The sequence below is a fragment of the Sorex fumeus genome, unplaced genomic scaffold, assembly GCF_029834395.1.
Source record: "Sorex fumeus unplaced genomic scaffold, SorFum_2.1 ptg000002l, whole genome shotgun sequence".
NCBI classification, from domain to species: domain Eukaryota; kingdom Metazoa; phylum Chordata; class Mammalia; order Eulipotyphla; family Soricidae; genus Sorex; species Sorex fumeus.
In genome coordinates, this window is record NW_026606059.1 from 78,030,052 (window position 1) to 78,051,041 (window position 20,990).

Sequence of the window (20,990 nt, forward strand, 5' to 3'; positions counted from 1 at the left end):
AAAAATACTTTGGAATGCTTGAAGGATGTGCTCCAAGTCTGTTTATTCGGTTGCGGGTTAGGGAGGCAGAGGGCAGGAGAGGAAGGAGGGGAAGCTTCAGATCACCAAGGCTTAAGACAGGATGTAAGTGGGTGCCCGGGAGACAGCTCAAAAGGCGGGGGCACTTGCTTTGCTTGAAGGAACCATTTGATCCTCAGCACTGCGTGGCACCTCACCTCGACACAGGCCCTCTCCCCAAAGGAGGAAATAGCTGCAAGACCCAGAGATACTGATGGGTAGAGTCGTGCTCTGCAGGTGTGAGACCGAGAGTTTAGTCTCTAATGTTGTCTCAACAATCTGAACATGGTCCCAGCAGCAACAAGATTTGGGTATCCCAGCACCCTAACACTGTCCCCGAGTGTGAGATCCCAGTCATCACAGCAGTATCAACAATATCCACGTACTAATATCAACTTCACCAACATCAACATCACCAACAGTAGCAGCAGCAACACCTTCAATATCACCATCAACATCTCCAACCTCACCGAAAACCTGCAGAACTCAATCGCTGCCATGCTCACAGCCACTCTGTACTGGACTGGACGAGCCTCACCCATGAGTAAATCTGCTGCATAACCATATTTTAAATTTTCGAATTCCTGGAGCGTGCAGCCATGAATCTCATACCCTACACCATTGATGTACCAAGAGTAGCACACCACATTTGATGGGGTTTAAAGTAGAAGGCAACTAATCTCAGAAGGAAAATATTTACATACATACATATGATATGATATATATATATATGCACACAAGGCTCAACCTTTAGCAACATCTTAGTAAATCTCTTATACAAGAGCTTAATGGCTCCAGCGTGAAATACAATCTTCACAAACTTTCCTCTAAGGAAACTTTTTTGGATTATTTTTAGCGGATTATTCATAACAAGCATTATGCAAAATAAATAATTTCAGTCTGCTTTGGGAGCAGGGTTTGGAGTTGGGGTGGAAACATTCGAAATATGGTGGTGGGAAGTTATAATGGTGGCGAGATTGGTGTTTGAATATTAAATGTAATCAATTATTGTGAACAACTTTATAAAAATTAAAATGAAACTCAAAAAGAAGTATCCAGGGGCTGGAGTGATAGCACAGTGGGTAGGGCATTTGCCTTGCACGTGGCCGACCTGGGTTCGATTCCCAGCATCCCATATGGTCCCCCAAGCACCGCCAGGAGTAGTCCCTGAGTGCATGAGCCAGAAGGAACCCCAGTGCATTGCCAGATGTGACCCAAAAAGAAAAAATAAAAGAAGTATCCAACCTCAACATCATCAACAAAAGAACCAGCAACACCATCACCAACATCAACATCTTTAACAACGACAACAATTTCAACATCAGTACCAGCATCAACAATACCAACATCATTAACATCAAAAACAACACCGTCAGGGCAAGCTAGAGAAATAGTACAGCAGGTAAGGCATTTGCCTTGCATGCAGTCAATCTTGGTTCAATCTTTGACATCCCATATGGTCTCCTGAGTGCAGAGCCAGGAGCAACCCCTGAGTATAGCCAGGTGTGGCCCCCCAAACAACAAATATATATATATATATATACACACATTTTTAAACTCTATCAGTGTATTTTAATAAATTTCTGCTTTCACACTTGGGGGAAAATGTGATTGATATAAACAATGCATATATAATTATAATTCAAGCTTAATTTTTTTAAAGCTTAATATCTTTCTAGGCTAGAGCGATAGCACAGCCGGTAGGGTGTTTGCCTTGCACGTGGCCGATCCAGGTTCGATTCCTCCACCCATCTCAGAGAGCCTGGCAAGCTACCCAAAGTATCTCGCCCACACGACAAAGCCTGGCAAGCTACCCATGACATACTTGATATGCCAAACACAGTAACAACATGTCTCACAATGTTACGGGGCCCACTCGAGCAAATCAATGAACAAAGGGAGATTAGTGACAGTGATCTTTCTAAGACATTTAAGAACATCCATTGCTACTTGCAAGTGTGGTCCTACCTACCTAGCTGTGAAGGGTCGGGGTTCCATCCAACAACTCAGATGAGAGCATGGAGACAGAGATGGTGGCTTGACCAGGCCCCGCTCACCAGAACCGTACTGCTCTGGGGGTAGGCGCCCTCCACCTCAGGTTTTCCAAGTATGGAGCAAGAGCCAGTGGGGGCATAGAGAGATCCATTTGCTAAGTTAGTTCCAGCCAACTTCTACTTTCATTTCACTTTTTAAAAGACATTTCTTAATCACAAATTTTGTTTTGACTTTTCAACGAGCTCTTTGATTTAAGACATGGGAAGCGAACATCCCTAAACAACCCCCTTATAATATCATTTTTCAAACACCTGTGTCAAACAATGAAAGTTTCACATCAGTATCAATTAGCTATGCACACTTTTTTTTTTTTGCTTTTTGGGTCACACCCAGGGATGCACAGGGCTTACTCCTGGCTCATGCACTCAGGAACTACTCCTGGCGGTGTTCGGGGGACCATATAGGATGCTGGGAATCGAACCCAGGTAGGCCATGTGCAAGGCAAATGCCCTACCCGCTGTGCTATTGCTCCAGCCCACTATGCACACTTTTGAAATGGAAATCAAATATAAAACATAAAAGGGGGCTTGGAGAGATAGTACATAGGCTAAGGTACTTGCCTGGCACAAAAGTGATCCCAATTGGATCCCAGGCATCACAGGTCCCTGAGCACCACTAGGAGTGATCCAACCACCCCCTCCCCCCAAAGAAAAGCAAAAAATAAAATGATATTATAAACAGTAGCCAGGGAAATAGTAGAAGGGATAAGGCACTTACCTGCCATGCACATGGCCAACTCCAGTTTGGTCCTTGGCACTCCATACTGTCTGCCAAGCCCTCCCAAGAGTCATCCGTGAGCACTGCTGAGTGTGAACAAACCCCCCCCCCCCAGCTCCCACCAAAAATAAATAATAAAGTATGGACCTGGAAATGGGTCAGTGGCAAAAGTGCCCACCTTGCAAGTGTGACGCCACTAATTTAATTCCCAGCACTGCCCACCTGTGCCAAGCACAAACTGGAGCAGCTCTAACCTCTGCAGGCTTGAGAGCGGACACAGTCTGTGCACACCGCAGAGGTGTGAGCAACACAACAAAAGAGTGACACCACCAGGGTGCAGGTGTCACAGCAAAAGATGGGGGGCCCCAGCAAGCACCTGGGCTCTGGGCTCCTGCCAAGCAGCCGTACAAACAAATGTGTGCATGTGTGACTCTCCCCATCCCAATTGTCACCGCACCACTAGTAAAGAGGGTGGGAAAATATAGATATATTTCTTAATGGTTCACCATTTACAGTAGCTTTAGGAGAACACAAAGCTTGTACATGGGGCTGGAGAGATACCTAGATAGTACAGGACAGTCAGGCCTTGCATGTGGCCAACCCCAGTTCTCTCTCCTGGGCTCCTCATTCCCCAGTACTGCCAGGAGTTATCCCTGAGCACAGAGGCAGGAGTCAGTCCTGGGCACCACTGGGTGTGGGCCCCCTGCACTGAAAGAAATTGTACAGATAATGAATGTAATTGCTCCCACGGATGAACCCCTTGGTTATTAACTAAAGTCTACATACAGTTGAAGTTAGGTTCACTTAAAAATTAAATAAACAGAGCAAAACATGAGGGGGCCAGAGAGATAGTACAGTGAGTAGGGCGCTTGCCTTGCAGGTGGCCGATCCAGAATTGATCCCCAGCACTCCATAGGGTCCCCCAGCACCACCAGGAGTGATCCCCGAGCACAGAGCCAGGAATAAGCCCCAAACACATCTGGGCCTGGCTCCCCTGTCCCTTCAAAGATAAACATTCTAAAACACACGGTGCCAGGAATAAAGCCTGGGCTGTCACGGGAGTGAGGCACCTGCTTTAACCACTGGGCCACAGCCTCCACACAGGGCTCAGGCTCTCGGCTGTCATTCTGTGGGTGGCGCCAAATTCAAATGTCAGGTGCCCGTCATTACTTTCAGTTTAGTCTCAAGGCCCTTAAAGTAGGAGCCAGGGGAGTGGCTTGGTGGTGGAACACTCTCCTTGTATGTGTGAGGCCCCGGGCTTGATTCCTGATACAGATATACATATAATAGCTTTAATAACCTTGATACACACGTATGGCTTTAATAACTTTTGTAAAGTTCTACTTCTGCCCCCATCCTTCTCCTGCCCTGCTTCTAGACCTTTAGCTTAATTTTTAACATGTAGATAAAATAGAATTGAAAGAAATCATAGGGCACACCTCATAATATAGGTATAATTCTGTAAGTCTTCATTATAGGTGCTGGTGTAAGGATCGGCAGATCTGGATTAAAATGTAAAATGCATCTTTGCTGTGCACAGAGAGAAACCCCAAGAGTCTCTGGAGCATGACTCCAAAAGGCCTCCCACCGAGAACTTTAGAAAGCAAATACACACATGGAACATTTCGCCTAAGAAATTCAGAGGAGAACAGCAAAGCGCTTAACCCGGAGACAGTAAGAAGCCGGTGTACCAAATCGACACGGGCACAGGCTGTCTCAAAGACAGAGCACAAGAAGGACCAAAGTTAACGTTTCTCCCCAGTTTGGTTTTGATGGTAGTTTCTTCCCCGCCTGCAGACCATTCAGAAGTTGGGGTGGGGGGAGGACCTTGGGGGCAGGAAGAGGGAGGGTTTCCTCCTTGTTGAGGTTCCACAACCCCAGCAGGGCAGACCGCACTGAGAAATTTCAGTTCAGGAAGCTTCTTCTCAGAAGTCAGCTTGCTTTACAGAGGTCCCCTCCCCCCACACCTTTTCATCAGAAACCTTCTCATTGGAACTCACTGACATGCTGGTTTAACTTCATGCATCACCATATGGGCAAGGCATGTGTTCTACCACCGAGGCCTGGCCCTGGCCCTAAAGATCTGACTTCATGGAAGTTTTGTTTTGTTTTGTTTTGTTTTGTTTTGTTTTACCATTTGAGTTCTTAAAGATTGGGATGGGGGGAGGCATAGAATAGGAGGGCAGGTTGGGTCATACCCAGTGATGCTCAGCACTTACTCCTGGCTCGTACTCAGGGATCCCTCCTGGTGGTTCCTGGGGAACCAGATGATTTTTGGAGGCTGGGGATTGAACCAGGGCCAGCTGCATACAAGGTGTGTACCCTACCTGCTGTACTATCTCTTGGGCTCAAAGTTCAAAAACTTAAGCAGCGACTAGAGCCACAGTGCAACATGTGGCTGGCCCAGGCTCCCTGACTAGTCTCCCCAGCCTTCCAGGAGCGATCCCTGAGTGCAGAATGAGCAGTAAGCCCTGCTAAGTATGGCCTCCAAACCGAAACCCAACCCAAACCAGAAAGTTTCTGCTGTGTGGACTAGATCCCCCCAAAAAATAAGATAAGCAAAATGGGAAGCCAGGTCTGAGAGTTCCCAGAACTGTTCTATGGTGTTTCTTCAGGAACTAACCAAGGGCTTTGTCCATCCAACTCAGGGCAGGTTTCTGAAGGAAGAGCAGAGACTTCACAAAGACCTTGGGGTGGTTAGAGGATTAACAAGACATCACATGACTAGCTGCAAGTCACTGTGCAAGCAAGATTTTGTGCTGGGTTCCACGTTCAAGGTCTCGGAGAGGGACATCACATGCATATGGTATGCAATGGAATCAACAGGTGGGGCGTGGGGTCAAGAAATCACTCATTCTGGATCCTCCCAGGAGGGGAGATGCAGGTTGAAAGTAGACTGGACTGAACATGTTTGCCACTCAATGCCTCTTTTGCTGATCACAACACCCAAAAGGAGAGAGAGAGAACAAAAGGGAATGCCCTGCCACAGTGGCAGGGGGGATGGGGGGATGGGGGGGATGGGGGGGGAGGGATATTATCCTGGTGGTGGAAAATGGGCACTGGTGGAGGGATGGGTATTTGATCATGGTATGACCGAAATCCAAGCACAAAAATTTGTAAATCTACAACTGTACCTCATGGTGTTTCACTAATAATAAAAAAAAATAATAAATTAAAAAAAAAAGAAAGACAAAGCAAAAAAAAAAAAAAGAAAGAAATCACTCATTCTAACACGTGTCACCAGCACAGAAGCCATTACTGCAAAGGAGCCTCACACAGTTTCCTCCAGCCCACACACTCCTTACTTCCCTCAGAACCCTAAGGGGAGTTCAAAGTGCAGGACAACCCTTAGGGCCACAAAAGCAGCCCCCAGCCCAGTGGCTCCCTCTTGCCCTTCCTGGCTGTGTTGCTCCATCCCGAATGGCAGGCATCCTTGCGGGCTTTTTCAAAACGAGGGGAGATCGGGGTGGTGCGCTGGGGCACCCACCTAGTTCTGCATAGCCCACACTTCTCTTTCAGGCTGAGTTGAGAAAGAGCCATGTGGTCTGGTGACAGCAGCTGGAAGGAGAGAGGTGACTCAGCCAGGCCTGCAGCACAGATCGCATTCCCCCCCCCCCACACACACACACAGGGAGGGGGCAGTGCCCGAGCTGGGACCTGCTCAGGCTGCGTCCCTGGCCCTAAGGCCACTGGACGGAGAACTGCAGATGGGACCCAGGTGGGCTCATTCCAGGACCGAGTGAGTTCAGTGACCTGAGTTAGCACATTTCAAAATGGGGACTCCTCAGCACCGCCCACGGGCTCTAGGTAAGGTCTTGAGCCCATAGTCCAGCAATTTCATCTCCAAGTGGCAATTGCAGTCCGTTGGGAAGCTCTCACACAGCAGAAGTTCAGCGCATCTTACCAGGATCCCTTATCCCCAGGATCTCAGGCCAAGGGGCCTGCCACTGAACCAAGTATTAACAGACTTTGAAATAGAGCTCGGGCAGATCTGATGCAAAGCCGCTACTACTGCAAATGACTTGAAAGTCACCAGAAATTCTCAGGAAAGAGATTCAGTGTTTATTCCTTCATTCATTCAACAGAAGATGCAGAGAATGCATCTCCTCAAATGTGCCTTTGGTGCGGGACGGGGGGTTGGAGAGATAGGATGAGTTGGGCATTTGCCGGCCCAGATTCAATCCCTGCCACCACATATGGTCCCCTGAGCCTGGCAAGAGTGATCCCTGAGTGCAGAACCAGGAATAAGCCCTGACTACCACTGGATGTGGCCCCAAAACAAACCAACCCAAAAAATGTGCCTTTTTTGGCACATTGAATTACTTTGAGGTAAAAACAACCAAGACCAGACACATTCAGGTAAGGAATTCTACCTCTTTCCTCAGTACCTAAAAGTATTGTGACAGGAGGGCTGGGGCGACGGACCACAGGCTAAAGAGCATGGGCTGAAGTGCATGCTTGGCACCAGGGCCCTATGTCAGAGCCCTGACAACACCTGGCTCCCTCAGTACTCTGGGAAACAACTCCCAAATACAGAGCCAAATACACGGGGCTGGGGGCTGCTTTCGTGGCTCCCAACTCCTGAACACCACCAGGCCTGTTCTCCCCTGCACAGAAAGAGGGAAAGGGGACAGGGGGACAGAGAAATAGGACAGTGGGTAGAGTGCTTGCTTTGCCTGTGGCTGATTCCGATTCGATTCCCAGCACCCCACAGAGTCCCCTAAGCATTCCCAGGAGTGATCCCTGAGCGCAGAGTCAGGAGTAAGGACCTCTTGGTGATGCCCCAAAGCAAATAAAAATTCACACAGAACAGTGTACAAAAAGCCACTGGCAAATAGTAAAGCACCATAGGAAAGCTCTGCAGATTGAAAAGCCCAGAGTGCACAGACGCAGGTTTTGCCTTAGGGAGGCCCAGGTTTGATCTCTGGCACTGCTGGGGTTACCCCTGAGCACAGAGCCATAAACAGCCCCTGAGCATTTGCCAGGAGTGTGCGACCTTTCCCCCAATAAAAAGCACGGAGTGAACAAACACATTGCCCAGACCTAAAGCGAACTGCTGGGAAGTGAAGATGGGAATTCAGGGGATGGCGTCCGTGACACACTGGAGTGGATGCAGCAAAAAGTTTCTTTTTGCCGAGGGCAGAGGGTGGCTGGGGGGATGGAGCCTGGAGAGAGAAAGAGACCCTCACTGCCAGCACCCAGAGCAAGCAGACTGAGCACTGGGGACTGGAGAAATAGCACAGCAGCGAGGGCGCTTCCCCTGCATGCAGTCAGCCTGGGTTAGAGCCACAGCACAGCACGGACCCCCCAAGCTCTGCCAGGAGAGATCCTTGAGCACAGAGCCAGGAGTAAGCCCTAGGCACTGCCAGGTGTGCCCCCAGATCCAAAAGGAAAAGAAAACCAAGTACTTCTGAGCTTCCTGTCAATGAACCAGAGAACTGGGGAGTCCTCCAGAATAGGGGGCCTCTCTTCACTGTCTCTCTGCTTTCTCCTCTGGGCCCGCTATAGTCTCCCATCCCCACCCTCACCATCCTCTGCCCCTTCATCCAGGGGTAGGTGCCACATGACTCCTCATCCCGGTCCTCCACGGGGGTGGGGGCGACCTCAGGGCTAGCACCTACCACAGTGGGCACTGGGCACTGGGATTCATCAGGAAGAAGGAAGAACGTCTCCACCTGGGCCACAGCCATTTCTGAGCCAGTGATTGGTTGGTTGGTTATTACCCCTGGTCCAATCAAGTCAGGGTCTTCCGACCTGCATCAGCACCCACTCACTCCTAAAAGTCACGTTATCTCACATAATCTTCCAGAGCTGTGGGTGGTGAGGGTGCTACATTGCCAGGCAGGTTGTTATCACGGAAAGAGAAAAACTATTTATAGGGAGGGCATACTTGCACTGATTTTTATGATGTGTTTCACTCATGGGAAGATCTGAATTTCATGCTTCCAAAAAAAAAAATCACGATTATATTTGAATCTTTTGGTTGCTTTTGGGGAGCACTTACCCAGAATTTTTTTTGTTTTGCTTTTTGGGTCACACCCGGCGATGCACAGGGGTTACTCCTGGCTCTGCACTCAGGAATTACTCCTGGCTATGCTCAGGGGACTATATGGGATGCTGGCAATTGAACCCAGGTCAGCCGTGTGCAAGGCAAACGCCCAACCCACTGTACTATGGCGCCAGCCCCTATCCAGAATTTTTTGATGGCACTCCATGCCATTGAACTGTACATGCTAAAATGGCTAATCATGTGTTCTGTGAATTTCAGCTTTAGTTTATAATATATATATATATATATATATATATTGGGCAATGACCCTTGATGACAGGTCTGGGGGTGGGGAGCAGTGGTTGAGAGCTGCAAGGCAACAAATATAGTGATTAGAGGGAGAAACTTTGGTGCTCTAACCCCAAATTGAGAACAACTTTAGGGAATTAAAGTTTCCTGAGTAGGTAAAAATATTGGGTATTTTTACAGTAACTAGTAAAAGCACCCACTACTCAAGGTACTTTGCCAGTGGTTTTGAGATGACTGTCCAGCTGGGCATGGTGGTTATTAAGGAACAGGGATACATAGGATTAGAGGGTGATTTTGATATTCTAGAACTTCATTTTCAGTTTTTTGGGGTGCCTACACTCACGAGTGTTCCGAGCTTACTCCTGGCAGGGTTCAGTTGTATGCAAGGCAAGCCTCTTAACCTCTGCACTCTCTTTCTGGCCCTACTGTACCTTTTTAAGGAGAAAGAATAACCAAAATCACTTTGAAGGAGCACTATAGGAACTCTAGGTGAAGGAGATAGTGAACTCTGTGCCTTTAAAAATAAAAAATTATCATGGGAGTGGCAGGAAGTTGTTTAGATGGCACAGATGTGGAGAAGGGTTGGCCTTCCCAGCTGGCTGAACTTCTGACTTCCAGGCAAACCACCTGGCAGCAGGCATGCAAAATGAGCTGGAGTGACAGTACAGTGGGTAGGGCATTGCCTTGTAGGCGGCTGGCCTGGTTTCAATCCTTGGCATCCTGTATGGCCCCCCAACCCCTGTGAAGAGTGATCCCTGAGCGTAGAGCCAGGAGTAAGTCCTGAGCAGTGCCAGGTGTGACCCAACAAACAAATAAATAGCCATGAAGAGCTGGGGAAAGGCCAGCCCTGCTCCCGGGCCTGAGGACTGAGGCTAGTGGGGTAAATGGCCCTTGGTTCTGGACCAAGGTAGGGGAAACTATGTTCTTGGAAGCAAGCCCAGTTCCAGCTAATGCAATGAGCGGAGCCAGGCCAGGGGTGAAAAGGGCCGGTTCACCGTGAACAGGGGAGCAGCAGAGAGGGTGAGAAGGAAAGAGCTTCCAAGGAAGGAGTGTGGAAAGCAAAGGAGGGTGGAGCCGCTTCAAGTTCAGGGCTTTCTGCAGTAGGGAGTAGATTAGGGGTTCCCTGGGGAAGAGGAGCACGAGAGAGATCTGTGTCACCTTATGGTGGGTGCAGTGCAAGCCTAGAATCTGAACCAGGAGTGGGACTGGAGTAGGGATGCGTGGGGGATGGTGTTCGGGTGGACGCGGTGTTCGGATGGACAGTGAGCACCTGCAGAGGGACTGAGGGCACAGGACAGGAGTTAAGGCACTTGCCTTGCAGGCAGGCAACCCCCAGTTGGCCTCCAGCACCAGGAGCGAGCACTGAACACTGCCAGGAGCGAGCCCTGAGCACAGAGCCAGGAGTAATCCCTGAGCACACCTGGGTGTTCCCCTCATGTCCCCAAATAAAAATAAACAACTAGTAGAAGTCCCAGAGGCATGGAAAACCTGAGGGTCCAAGAACAAAGTGGAAGGTTTGTGGGTTTTGTGTCTAGAATAAAAAGGCTAGCTCCCAAAGTCCAGGTGAGGTTCTGAAGAGCTGAAGTAGTCAAACTATGACCTAGAAGAAAAGGGGTCCTGCAGCGGGGAGGGGTTGCCAGTGTAGAGACAGATGAAGATGAAAGCAGCATTCAAGGGGAATGGAATAATAGTACTGCAGGCAGATTGCCTGGTTTGCACGCCGCAGACCTAGGTTTGATCTCCAGCACTAAATACGGTTTCCTGTGTTCCTGAGCTCATATGAATGCTCAGAAGTGATCCCTGAGCACAGAGTCAGGAGTAGCCCCTGAATACTGCTGTGTAACATCCCCAAATAAACAGCAATGAGGGTGAGACTATCTCTGCATAGCGAGTTGAGGCAGGAGAAAGTGGGCTGGGTGCAGATTTTGCAAAGATCCAAATGATGAGGAGGTCCAAGATTTCGCTGCAGAGTGGGGAACAAGATCGGGTCAAATAACAGAACTTGTCTTCTCTGTGGAGAGGGAAGAAGAGAAGGCCTTACATTTTCACTTCGAAAATTTGACACTGGCAGGAGAAAAGCCCGGCAATGAAGCCGGTAGGGCTGGACTCCAGGCCCAGATGGGCAGCGGATGTGGCAGCCAAGCCCTGCCCTGTGGGGAGCGCCAGCGCTCCACCCACTCACAATGGCTTCTGCTCGCGTTTAGACAGCCTGTTCCAATGACCCATCTCGGAGGGAAGCCACCACCACACCACGGCCACACTGAACCCGGTAGGCCTGAGATGCCATGGTGCTGAATCATCTGAGTGACACAGCATTATGTGACCACGTGACACTCCGAGGTCCACAGCACCGAAAGCCCAGGAAGAACACCGAAAATTAGACTGGATAGTTGCGTAGATGCCCATTAAGCTCAATGAGCAAAAAAAAAAAAAAGAAAACAGAAGACTCAACCAGCACCTAACAGCCCAGTAAATCCTCAGACAATAACTCGAGTAACACCATCATGAGATACATGTTGTAACAAGCAATATAGCCAATCAATTATTTTATGCCTGCTAAGGGGGCAAGCTGGGGGGGAGGGGGTAACTTGGGACATTAGTGGAGGGAAAGTGACAGTGGTGGTGGGATTGGTGTTGGAATACCCGAAATGTCTGTATAATGAACAACTTTGTAAATCAATGGTGCTTTAAATAAAGTTTCAAATGGCGGGGGGGGGGGGGGGAGAACAAGACAAATCAACCTGATTTTTTTTTAATAAAAAGAAGAAAATTGAGCCTGACTAATGAGAGGATGTGTGTCTAGAGCTGGGCAGGGAGCCGAAAGAGGGTTCATTGGGGCTGGGTGGGTGGGTAGTAGGCAGTGATGGATTTTGTTGAGGGTACAGATCCCTTTGGTTCTCACTGCTACTGAGGTGTTCACCTGGTCATGTGGAACCACACTCTCCTACTGAGATTCAGGAGCTTGAGATGACTCGGCACTGACTTCCAAGCCACCCTTCCTGGCTGCCAACAGCAACAGGAACAGGGCTGGAGGGACAGCACAGGGTTTAGGGCACTTGGTTTGCTCACAGAGAGGTTGGCTTCCATCCCTGGCATTGTACATGATCCTCCAAGTGCCGGCAGGAAGGACTCCTGAGCACAGAGCCAGGAGTACCCCAGAGATCTTTCTTTTTGAGAGTAATCAAGTCCCCCAAATCAAAGAACAATAACAACAACTAAACAATGACAGGAGCAAACTAATAATGGCAGTTGGGGAGCTGAGGCAGGACCCTGCCAGGGGACTATAAGAGGGGATGGCTTCTCCCTGAGAGTGAGGAAAGGCAGCAGAGAACCACAAGCAGGGGCCCTGCTCGGCCAGCTCCGAGAACTTGGCAATTTACTGAGCTCCTCTGCACCCTGCTGGGTATTGGCTAGAGCAAGCGGGATCTTGCCATGCGGGTCCTCCAGGGGCTTCCTCACAGCACAACCACCGGGTGAGGGAGGAACGAGGGAGCTTTAGCTGCTCTCCTAGGCTTCTTTCCTCATCTTGAGCGATCTCTGAACCCACCCACTCTTCCTTCCTTCTCTCCATCCTTCCTACCTTCTTTCCTTTCTTCCTTCCTTTCATCCATCCTTCCTTCCTCATTTCCTTCCTCCCTTCCTTCCATCCTTCCTTCCTTTATTCCATCCTTCCATCTTTTCTTCCTTCCATCCTTTCTCCTTTCCTTCCTTCCTTCTACCCTCCCATCTTTCCTTCCTTTCTTCCTTCCTCCCTTCCTTTCTTCCTTCCTCCTTTCCTTCCTTCCTTCTTTCCTTTCATCCTTCCCTCCTTCTCCACGCCCAGCAATGCTTGGGGCTCACTCCTGGCTCTGTGTTCGGGGATCATTCCTAGCATGGTGTCAGGGGCCTAATCTGTGTCAGCCACATGTAAGGCAAGTGCCTTAACCCCTTTGTGCCATCTCTCCGATCCCCTGTTGCTTTCTTTACCTAGAGAAACAGTATTCTAGATGTTTGGGATTAAGGGCAAGGCAGAGGCTGGGGTGGGACTCAGGGGCAGAGTATATGCGCTGCATGCAGGAGCCCATCAGTTGCGTACCAGCATGTATAACTGCCCCTTTGAAAAAGAAGAAGAAGGAAAAGGAGGTCTGACTTCTAATGAGCTGGCTTGGCACTTTCCCCAGGTGGCAAAAATGACAGAACTCTCGGTAGCTTTTCCAAGGATTCTCCTGACTAGGGTTTATTCACTGCAGACTAGCTCGGCTCATTTCCACCCCTGCCAGTCTGGATGATCTCTGGGGATGTCTGATCACCCAGGTTTCCACCCCGCCTCACCCCAATCCCTCAGATTTCAGCAACCAGCACTGACGGGAAAGCCCTAAATAACGTCCTCTGAGGTATTTAAAAGGAGGCGGACTTTCCTTTTCTTGGGGAGGGTTTCTCCCAACCAGTTCCTGCAGAGTCTCTGCCAATGCCAGGCGTGGTGCTGCTCAGACCCTGCAGTGCCCGGGATGACCGGGGCCACCATGGCTATGCTGGGGCGGGGTACTCTAGCACAGTACCTTGTGATGATCAGGGGACTGTGTGGTGCCGGTGTTCAAACCAGGGTTGGCCACATGCAAGGCACATGGCTTGACACATGAGACACTCTCTCCAGCTCCAGATTTTGCTTTTCTGCCGCATGCTCTCGGACACCAAAAGTTCAAGTGCGTTTTACTATTGTGGGAGCAACTGGATGCCGGATGCCAGCACTCTCCAGCCGCATAACTCTGCTGCCTGGGGGTTGTGCCCGGCGAACAGGAGGCATGCCCCAGCACAGGCCCTCCGCCTTCAATCTTCCCCCACTCCAGAGCTGCTTCTGGCAGCTGGAAACCTGATGTGAGGATCAATGCGCTGTGAAGCACCATTGTTTTGGAGGACAAAGAACAATGGCTGAGACTGTTCTTTTCTTTCTTTTTAAGGCATTCTTGATGTTACACTGGCCACTATTATAGTGAAGCTCAGTTTCTATTCATTCACTTTCTCTGAATAGCAAACGCTCTTAGGAATTAGGAGCAAGAGTAAACGTGAAATGTCTCAGGCTTTGTGTGACAGATTATTCCCCCTTTCCTAACTATAACTAAAATTTTATTTTTAAAATGGGGTCAGCCGGGCATGGCCTGAAAAACAACAACAAAACTGGGCTGGTGAGATAGTACAGTGAGTAAGGCGCTTGCCTTGTATGCCAACCAACCCAGGTTTGATCCCCAGTATCCTATTTGGTCCCCCCAACCACCACCAGGAGTGAATCCTGAACGCAGAACCAGAAGTTACCCTTGAGCATGACCATGAGGCCCCAACACCCACCCACACACACACGCACGTGTGTATGCACACACATGCACATGCACACACACACACATGCATACACACACATTTCATGCATTGGAGAGAGAGCTCAGTGGTCTGAAGTGCAGCATTTGCATGCCAGGGGCCTGGCACTGCATGGTCCCTTAAGCACTGCAGGGAGAGACCCCTGAGCAACAAGTTAGAAGCAGAATCCCAGCCCCCTAGGTGTTTTATTTTCTAGAAATAGAGAATTTTTTAAAAATTAAAAATAATATTTACTGTGTGGGGAGATGGCTCAGTGGTCATGTTCTAGGCCCTGGGTTCCATTCCTGATCCTACTTGGTCCCCAAAGCACTGCTGGGTGTGTCCCTAAGATTGCAGGGCTTCTTCCGTGCTGCATCTCTGTTGTGTTGGGGGCCACACCTGGCAGCACTCAGGACTTACTCCTGCCTGTATGTTCAGGGGTCACTCCTGGCGGGCTCTGGAGACCCTATCATGGACCTGACCCAAGTCAGCCACGTGCAGTGCAAGCACCCTACTCACTGTACTATCTCTGTGGCCCTTGCTCTGCATCCTTGAGCCCTAGTAGGGGTCCACCTGGTCCAGCTGGCTGAGTATTGCTGGGAATGGCCCCCAGGCTTCCTCAACACTGCTTGGGAACTGCCAATACTATTCATTTCTCTCAATTAAGACATAGGCATTTGATAGTGTTCCCCTTAATTATAAGCTATAGACTTTATTGGGAACAGGAAGGAATCAGTAAAATGGGCAACTGCAGATAAAAAGCATCTTAAGTGAGGTTTGTGGTGTGTGTGTGTGTGTGCGTGTGTGTGTGTGCGTGTGCGCGTGTGTGTGTGTGTGTGTGAGTGAGTGGTCAGGGGACATAATCAGTGGTGTTCCCAGTTCTGTTTTTGGGGTCCACTCCCAGCAGTGCCCAGGGCACTAAGGAGATCAAGCCTGCAATCTCCTGCATTCAAAGTCCTTTGAGCTCTCTAATTTTAACACCATAATTATAAAGAAACATAACTTCCTTATATGTCAGCATGAAATCATCTTATTTCAAGTTTCCTTTAGCAGGATTTAAAATAAGGAAAAATGTTGCTGATATTTAAACTTTTTGTTTGGGGGTCATACCTGGTGAAACTTAAAGGCTACTTTTGTTTACGTGCTGAGGGGTTACTCCCTGGTGGAGCGTAGGGAACCACGGGGTTCTGGCCATCAAACTTGGGTCTCCTGTGTATGCAAAGCATGTGCTCCAGCTTTTTGAGTTGACTCCCCAGAATCTAACTTGTGCTTTTTAAAAAAATGGACAGAAAATCTATATAACAATGGATTGGTTGACCTCTATCTTGTAAGATAAGAGAGTTAAGAAAAGAAAATATCAAGCCACTGTCATGTGATGCTGAAGACGGACTCTGGTCTTCCAGATGCAGACCTTGCTCTCATCCATTGAGCTCCACAACACCTTAAATGGTAAAGGTAAAAGGTAAAGGCCCTCCCGTTGATCGTCGATTTGCTCGAGCGGGCCCAGTAACGTCTCCATTGGAGACTTTGTTGTTACTGTGTCTGGCATATCGAATACTCTCGGTAGCTTGCCGGGCTCTCCGAGAGGGGCGGAGGAATCGAACTCGGGTCGGCCATGCTGGCCGCTTGTAAGGCGAACGCCCTACCGCTGTGCTATCGCTCCAGCCCTTATCTTATCTTCACCTTAAATGAAGATTTTAAAACTACTGTATAAGACATAGAATGACTGCTCTCATTTGTGGAATATAAAATAACATAATATGAGACTAACACCCAAGGACAGTAGTGCCAAAGGCCAGGAGAATTTCTCTGCAATTTGGAAGCCTGCCTCATGAGCTGAGGGAGAGGGCAGGTGGGGTAGAGAAGGATCACTAAGTCAGTGATGGTTGGAGGGATCGTTCGGAATGGGAGACGTGTGCTGAAAGTAGACTAAGAACCAAACATGATGGCCTCTCAGTATCTGTATTGCAAACTATGATCCCAAAAGTAGAGCGAGTAAGAAGGAAGGTGCCTGCCACAGAAGCATGGGGTGTGATGGGGTGGGGGTGCCGGGAGGGATACTGGGGATATTGGTGGTGAAAAATGCACACTGGTGGAGGGATGGGTGTTAGATCATTGTATGACTGAAACTCAATCATAAAAACTTTGTAACTACATCTCATGGTGGTTCAATAAAAAATAAAAATAAAATAAATAAAATAAAACTACTGTTACAGGGATGGAGAGAGTATAGTGGGAAGGGCACCTGCCTTGCAAGTGGCTTAACCAGGTTCGAATCCAGCATCCCAGATTGTCCCCTGAGCACTGCCAGGAGTAATTCCTGAGTTCAGAGCCAGAAGCAGCCTCTTAGCATCGCTGGGTGTGGCCCCAAAATGGAAAAAAGAATCCTAGTGTTACAGCAATAAATGATGAGCAAATTTACAAAGTACATAAAACTCAAAGCATTGTTGAGGACCAGAGAGAAAGCTCAAAGGGACTGAGGCATGTGGGAGGCCCTTAAGCACTGCCAGGAGCAACCTCTGAGCACTGAGTCAGAGGAGGCCCCAGAGCAATGACGGGTGTGACCTCCCCTACAAAAATAAAAATGAAACAGTATATAGTTGAATGACACACCAAAAGATAATTTTTTGTGTGAAAGTAAGTAATCTGTTTCTTTTCCCTATTTTGATAAAATAGGAACTAATCTCTAATCTCTTATTATCTTCATTGTCTGGACTATTCTTCTAGTGAAGTTTAAATGACCCTAATTCAAATCCATCATTCCTTCCTTCCTTTCTTCCTTTCCTCCCTCCTTCCTTTGTCTTTCCTTTCTTGTTTATGGGCCACACCTGGCTCTGTTCAGGGCTTGCTCCCGTCTCTGAACTCGGGCATCACTCCATAGGTGCTCAGGGGACCACTCGTGGTGCTGGGATGAAACCCAGGTTGGTCACGCGCAAGACAAGCACCCTACTCTCTGTCCCATCTCTCTGACCCCCAGAGGAAACCATTAACAACAAAATCCAGAATATTCACCGAGCAGCAGTTCTAAGGCAGACAGAAGTCTATCTTTCTTTGCCCCCCCCCATCAATCTGGCAGCAAACTGAAAATGAAGTAAAAGTCCCCCAAATGTCCCAAGTCCCAAGCATTATACAAAATTCTAAAGGCACAAACCCGTGGCTGCTGTTGCTTGATTTTTTCCTGTCCTGTAAGCTGCATTTAATTAGTAAAATTAGATTATTGCTTGGGCTTCTTACGTGTTTCTAGAGCAGCGCTCCTAAATTGTAGGTGATTTGCTTTTCTCAAGGTAATAGAGGACGTCAGCATGCTGCCCACGAGCCGCTTATCACCCAAGCCATCCATGTCCCTGGGAGAGGCAAAACGCTGACCCTGTCTGATGACACTCCAGCCACTGCAGAGATCAGGTCCTTCCAGAATCTGGCCTCCGTCACCCCTCACCTCCAGGCCGGCCATTCAAAAGGTTAAATGAGCTTCTGTGCAAAGACAGGGCTGGCTGGGAGGAAGGGTTTGTGAGTCCCTGCTAGGATGCAGGGCATGCAAACACGAAGCCCCACCGACGCCCCCTACGTGCACGAGAACAAAGAATTTGAACCGAAACAAATAAAGTTTCTTTCCAAGATAGGTGATTTCTCATTTGCAGTGATAAATCAGCTTCAAGAAAGGAAAGATGACTGTAAAGGATTCTAACAACAGATATTCAGGAAGGGCAGCCCTGCCTTCAGTTTAGCCTGTTCAGAATGAGACGGATTTCAAATCCAATCCAAACCCTGTAGTCCACAAAGTAATTTGAAAACACTTCTTCGCCCTCCCCTTTTTTTGCCACACCCAGAAACGCTCAGGGATGAGTCCTGGCTCTGGGCTCTGGAATCACTCCTGGCAGTGCTACGGGGACCACAGGGAATGCTAAGGATCAAATCCAGGTCAGCCGAGTGCAAGTCAAGAGCCGTATTTGATGCGCTACCTGTATAGCCCCTGAAAACACTTCTTACCCCATTTTTTAGTCCATAAAGGCCAGAGCACCTGACTCCTGATAAGAAAATTCAAGTGTTGGGCACCTGGGTGTCCTGAACTTGGGTGCTGCAACGAACACAGGTGTGCATGGACATGTTGACATTCGTGTCTTTGAGTTCCCCCATGGGGCAGGTGCCAAAAAGTGGAATTGGTGGATCATCTGGAAGTTCTATTTTTGACTTTTTCAAAAAGTTTTCATATTGGTTTCCATAGGGGCTGAACCAGATAACAGTCCCACCAGCAGCAAACTGGGGGCTCTGTTTTCATTGAAGTCAAGTACTTTTTCCCCCTGAGCCAGCTGCAGGTACCCAAAATGCAACACTATGTACTGGTTCGAAGGACTCACCTGGGCCAGGCTCAGGGCTTACTTCTGGCTCTTCACCCAGGGATCACTCCAGGCCGTGCTCAGGTGACTTTATGGGGTGCTGATGATCGACAAGCATGCAACACAAGAACCCTGCCTGCTGTGCTTTGGTTTGTTTACTTGGGGCCACGTCCAGTGGTGCTCAGGGGCCTGAGTGGCCACGGATTAACCTTCGGTTTCCTGCAGACAAAGCACACACTCCAGCCTCTTAGGCTATCTCTCCGCCCCCAAACACTTGATTGTTGATTGCTTCAACTATTCAAAATCTAACATATCTACTTCAGTTTTTGTGTGTTTTTTTAATGCAATGAATTCCCTGAGATAGTACTGTGGGATTAAAAATTCCTATTAAGCTCTCTTTAAACATTCTCATTAAACTGGATTTTTTATCCCAATTACCACTAGACTCTTTAACACTGATTAAATCTCTACATGTGGCTATAGGATATTTCTAATAAAGGCTGGGGGGGGGGGTAGGTTTACCTATTGTTTCTGAGCGGTTTGTCTTGATTCATAATCTAATTTATGCAATCTTTTCTATCTATTGGCACAAAAGCAAATGAGTTTAAATTAATGGACCAGGATGATCTAAGTGTGAATTAGGTATTATATCATTTTATCTCTGTGCTCTCTATTTAATGTCTGGCACTACCTGGCTATTTGTGTATGAGTAACTAGACTTGGCAAAACCACCCAAACCTCAAACCCCAGGCACCATTAAATATGCTGTTCTCATTAGGGAGTTATGGTGGTTAGTTCCAGACTGGGGCTGTCTCCTGAAATGCAGTATCGTTTTCCAGGTTCTTTTACTCTCACCAAGAGCTGGCATTATTTTACATCCAAATATACAAATCTTTCTTATGAGGCCACCATAGTTGGAATAAAAGTCACGTTCTGGTAGTAAGGGTGTTGGGTCGGGCTCAAGCTCAGTACCTTTAGTTAAAAAGAATGTTCATGGGGCCGGAGCAATAGTCCAGCGGGGAGGGCATTTGCCTTGGATGCCACTCACTCAGGTTCAATCCCTGGCATCCCATATGGTCCCCTGCGCACCACCAGGAGTGATTCCTGAGTACAGAGCCAGAAAGAACCCATGAGCATCGCCAGGTGTGACCCAAAAAGCCAAAAAAAAAAAAAAAGAATGTTCAGTTCATCTGATAAAGGGTTAACATCCAAGATATAGAAAGCACTGGTAGAACTTTACAAGAGAAAAAATCCAGTCTCATCAAAAAGTGGAAAGAAGAGATGACAGAAACTTCCTCGAAGAAGAAATACGCATGGCCAAAAGGCACATGGAAAAATGCTCTTCATTACTAATCATCAGGGAAATGCAATCAGACCAACAATGAGATACCACCTCACACCTGAGAACTGAACACATTAAAAAGAACAACAGCAACCAAAGTTGGGGTGGATGTGGGGGAAAAGGCACCCTCGTTCACTGCCACTAGGTATGTCTACTGGCCCAACCTTTTGGGAAAACAATATGTACACCCTCAGAAAACAAGGAATTGAGTTTCCATATCCCCATAATCCCACCGTTTAGAATATAACCCGAGCCTAACACATGCAGGAAAGACATCTGCACTCCTACATTCATTGCAGCACTATTCACAATAGTCAAGATCTGGAAACAATCCAAGTGTTCAAGAATAGGTGGCTGGTTAAAGAAATTATGGTACATATACCCACTAGAATACTAGTCATAAAAAGATGAAGTCAAACTTGGTCCTACACTAAGTTCCTTCTCGCTGGGGAGTTTCTTTTACTTTCCCTTCTACTTTCCAAGAAAGCTTTCTATTTCTAAAAAAGCTGGGAAAGAAAAGAAGAGAAAAGAAAAGGAAAGATGAAGTCATGCAAATTTTCGGTCACGTGGATGGATCTGGAGGGTATTATAATTAGCATGAGGAGAGACAGACACAGAATTATCAGTCTCATATGATGGACAGAAACATAGTAGGGGATCAACAAATGCCTAAGGGCAATAGAAACAACAGGTGAGAACTGCTTGCCCCTAGCAGAGGTGAATAAGGGATGGGGAGGAATAGGTTCCCCGAGGGGAGAGGAGAAGGGAGGAATAGGTTCCAGAAAGGTACAATAGACATTGGTGCAGGGTCACTTTGGAGGAGAAAGGGGCCACTGGAAGGAGGGACAAAGTGTCCACT